Here is a 4,544-nt window from a genome sequence, read left to right on the forward strand (position 1 = left end):
GCAGCCACTGGACAAGAAGCACACGGTGCCTTCTGGACGATGCTCCTTTGCAGTAGTCACAAAAGACCGGGAATAAAAACAACAGAGATCCTGGTTTCAAAGCAGTGGGAGAAGGGAAGACACCAATATTTTCCTTTGCGTTGACCTCACAGAAGGTACTCTAACCCCAGCGCCAAGGGAAAGTCAAACCACCCCAAAATGTTTTAGCATGTGCGTGCTTTACATTAACAATTCACAATTGGCTCTATCCGTATTTAAATAGGGACATTATGAAGCCTGTGCCTATTCAGACATATGCCCTTAGCAGGGGTGCTGGCTTCTCTTATTTTTGTTGGCTATGGTCTTGGAGAGAAGATAGCAGAGCCAGAGGAAGAGTGTGTACATGTGTAGTTCCCAAGACAGTGGATTTTACTTCCCTGCATGGATAAAACACACCATAATTCCCAAGTGTTATAGGTAAACCTGATCTTAGAAAGCTTGATGTCCTAGGAAACGGTGCTCCAAGTGTTTCCTTTTCCTCCAGCAAAGGAAAAAGGGGAGCAAGTGCTAAAACAGAAAGCAAGACACCTTGTGGGAGCTGCACCCCACAAACAGCCTAGATTCAATACACCCAAGGTACTGTCACAGTCACTGCAGATCTCTTCAGCAACTCTTTTTTTCATAAAACACAGTCCTACCCTTCTTGATGCCTTCACATTCAAGTTTTCAGGGCAACAGTATCCTCGCTGTTGAAGACGGGCGGCTAGTCACAACGTTTGATGTGTATTTACACAGAAAAAGTGTGACAAACCCCTGGTGTTGCTTATTTTCATTCCCAGTCTCTACTTTTCTTTACCCAGCTCATAGTCACGTATTTCTGTTTCATCTGGTATTTCCTTCCTGCTTCCCTTTTCAGCTACTGACCTTAAGTTCCCACCCAATTTTCTTTCCCCAGCAGCTATCCCCTGTCTCCCATTCTCTCTACCTGCATCCCTCCACTCTGCTCTTGACTTTATTTCTTACCTCCATCCCTCTGCTCCTTGAGGAGGGGTCCATTTCAGTCCTGTTGTGCATCCGTACTCATGTCCTGTGGTGGGAGTTTTATCCTATTGCCACCCTGATCCATGCCAGAGGATCAGGCAAAGTTGGAAAGCAAAGTGTTTTATTGGGATATCTATAGATTATTTATGCCTCGGGAGCCCTGTATAGGGCACTGCCTTCTACCTGCATCCTGGTTCTAGGCTTTGCTGCACAGTAGCTGGTGCAACACTTGTTCCCATCAGCACAGACTGTGCTTTAGGCAATGAACTATGGCAAAAAGCACCCTTCGTGCCTCTGTAGGTCTCCTGATTCGCAGGGCTCCTACTTGACTCTGAGAACAGATTTTGGTGAAAATTCAGGTTTGATGGAGCCTTACTGCTGCTCTAGAGAAACCTTCTGTGTTCAAACCAGGTTTTGGAGAAGGCAGAGAAGCAGCAGCATCAAAGGGTGGTGGAAGACAGGTTCAATACAAGAAGCTTGAGCAGTCCCTTCAGGGGGCTGTTCTTCAAAACCAGCACTGGGGTGTTGTACAGCTCTGTTTTGATGACTGATCTCCTGCGAGTAGGACTGTGGTGGTGGGAACGTCTCACCAGAGGTTTGGGTGGAACGGCTGCGGGCTTGGGGAGCCACCGCCAATGGAAAAGCTGGGGTCAGCGCACTCTCAAGCGCAGGCAGATGCTCTGTTACAGCGGAGACGGTTTCTGGCAAGAAATTGGCACGATGCTGGAGAAGAAGCAGTGCAGACCCTGAGCCGAGAGGAGGAAGTTAAAAGCAGATGAGATCTTTGTGGGTTTGCAGTAGCCGATGTCTGACAGAAAGACCGAATTCATGCCAGCATAAAGAAAAGAAAAAAAGGAGGAGGGCAGTAGTGAAAAATCCATATTGTTCACTCAGTAACTGAAGAGTCGTCTGACCCCAGAAGAAAAACAACATATTAATTGCAAGAAGAAAAATAAGACTATTTCTGTAGCACACTTTGAAACTGAGGTTTTACTGCTTTTAGGACTGTAATCACCTTCTCCTTTCTGCAAATCTCTGTTGTTTTGAAATTTCACAAGTTATATGGTTATTGCTGCAAATGTTAATAGTTTGTACTCAGAAAAATACCATACAAATGGATTCATCACAAAAAACCCACTTTCTTCAATAAGAAACTTCACTGTATCTGGAGGTGAGGAGGTGACTTAGCTTTCAGTGCTGCAGAGAGATGAGGGGATGCTGGGAGGGCTTGGCAGGTGGGGAAAGCCTTAGCACTGGGTGGTGCCATCCACTGCCAGAGATGACTTCTTGGACAAGCATAACATCTTCTGCATCTTCATCCTGTTCGGTTCCACACTACTCCAGTGGTCACAGAATTTCCCCAGGCACCTGCTCTCACTGCAGTGTGATCGTGCCCTGGTGTGTCCCAGAATTTCCTCTCTCCGCAAACTGCTGCTCTCCCAATTCTTCTGTTCCGTCTGCCCCCTGCATACCTTTTCCTTCCTTTTTCCTTCCTCTTCTTCAGGAACTTCCTGAGTTACTTCCAAATTTTCCAGTTTGTACCAATGCCTTCAGCCTTGTAGCTTTGCTTTCCCCTCCCCTTGTCCACGTTCAGTACAGCTCAGCAAAGCAAAGGGAAGTTCCCTCCTTACACCCTTCTCTCTTCACTTTTGATGCATTTGATGTGCTTCCTATTGCTGAAGCTCACAAATGCTTTTTAGCTTTTGAGAGAAAACCAGCAAATCCTGCCTGGCTACCTCTGTTTCTTCTATGTGACACTTTTTCTCTTCCATCTTTGTTGATGAGGAACTGTATTTTGAGTATAAAGCTGATGCTGATTTAGATAACGCTTTTTTGTTGTTGTTAGAGAGAAAGACCACCTTCCCAGCAAAGGAAGGGTATCAAAGAGGAGGCTTCCCTGATTAAGCCTGATCTATTGCACCTGGTGAAATTTTGGAAATTACTGGGTAGCTCTTCAGAGTCCCACTTGCATTCCTCGTGATTAGTAGAAGATTATAGGAAGTTTTTGCATGGATATCACCATCAAAAAAGTAAGCCAGCAGCATCCTTCAATGAGCAGCTGTCGTGATGATATTTAAGAAGTCAGCTCATAAAATTATCGCTATCGCTACGGAGGCTCATCTTTCTCACCCAGAGAAGTCAGAGAGAGAGGAGACCGTGACAAAAAGACCTCAGTAGTATCTGGAGCCGTCAGAGTTTCGGAGCTGCTTCTTCCCTGGGGCTGTTCTTCAGCGGGTACTTGATGCTGGGTCCGCCTTGCTTTTCAGCAGCGAACAGGTCAAACAGCTGCTGGGATGCATTCAGTCGTCTTTGACGTGCCTTCGGTACAGACAGGGCAGTGTGGCCGCGGTGGAACTAATGAGCTAAAAGTAGAGAACAGGAGGGGACAACAGCAGGTGGCTTTAGCAGGCGGGAAAATGAAGGTTTATATTTCCACATGCCGCAGAGGATGACTTTAGCTATTCGGGTAGGTATTCGAGTGGAAATCCACCCTGCCACTCATCAGACTCAGTGGGAGATGAGCAAAGATGCTGCTTTTAGCCCCTGCTTACCCCCCCCCATATCCATTTCACCAGTCCCGATGGGGTAGGTGGGTGGAGGAGCCCAGAGTCGGACCCATCGGCAGCTGCTCCGGGTTCAACCAGAGAGGGCATCACCTCTCTCCTTCAGTTTTGCTAAGCCTCCCTATGTGTTGTCGGGAAAGGAGCAGCCAGGGTTTACTTTTCCCTGTAGAAGCTGTAGAAGGGAGTGGGTTTCATCTCTGGGACACAGGCTTGGTGGGACACAGACTTGGCTGGAGGCAGCCATCATTTTGCCACCTGTAACCCCCGTTGTGATATGTGGAGGTGGCTGACAAGCTCCTCCCTTGGCTTGGGGTGCAAGCCCTGGGGGAACTGGTCACAGCCCTCTCTCCATACCACCAGATGAGCTGGGAGGGCAGGAGGCAGAAGCCAGATGCTCCTTGTGAGTGGGACAGGGACACACACAGCAGGTGTTTGGGGGCTGCCGCTGTGGTCTGCCTCAGGCGAACAGGGAGCCCAGCTCCCTGAGCTCTCTCTGTCTTGTGCTGTACAAGGTTAGGGGAGAAGAGTTAAGAAAACAGAAAAGTTGCAGGAAAATTAGTCCAGACCAATCTCCAAAAGGGAGCAAGCTCTTTTAAAAGCTAGAGAGGTTTGTGCTCACAAGCCATCCCAGCTACACCTCTGGAACCACATCATTCCTGTAAAAGAGGTGACACACAGAGCGCTCCTGAGACACTTCCCCTCCTTCTCAGCCTTCTGCCAAAAAAATTAACATAGAGAATGTGTTTTATTCATGTAAATGCATACCTTGCAAAGGAGATAATCTTAAGTGTTTAGAGTGTCAGAAGTTTTGCTTTGTCACATTTTGCTCAGTGGCTGAATGGCGTGCAGAAGCCACAGAGCAAAACTACAATACTCTATGCCACACTTAAAAGTCTATTGCTCTCGTGAGCCAGAAGAAGCAGCAGATGTATCCAGGAAACGAGTGATGGGATACATTCC

This window comes from Mesitornis unicolor, unplaced genomic scaffold (assembly GCF_000695765.1).
Source record: "Mesitornis unicolor isolate BGI_N332 unplaced genomic scaffold, ASM69576v1 scaffold33421, whole genome shotgun sequence".
In the NCBI taxonomy this organism is placed as follows: domain Eukaryota; kingdom Metazoa; phylum Chordata; class Aves; order Mesitornithiformes; family Mesitornithidae; genus Mesitornis; species Mesitornis unicolor.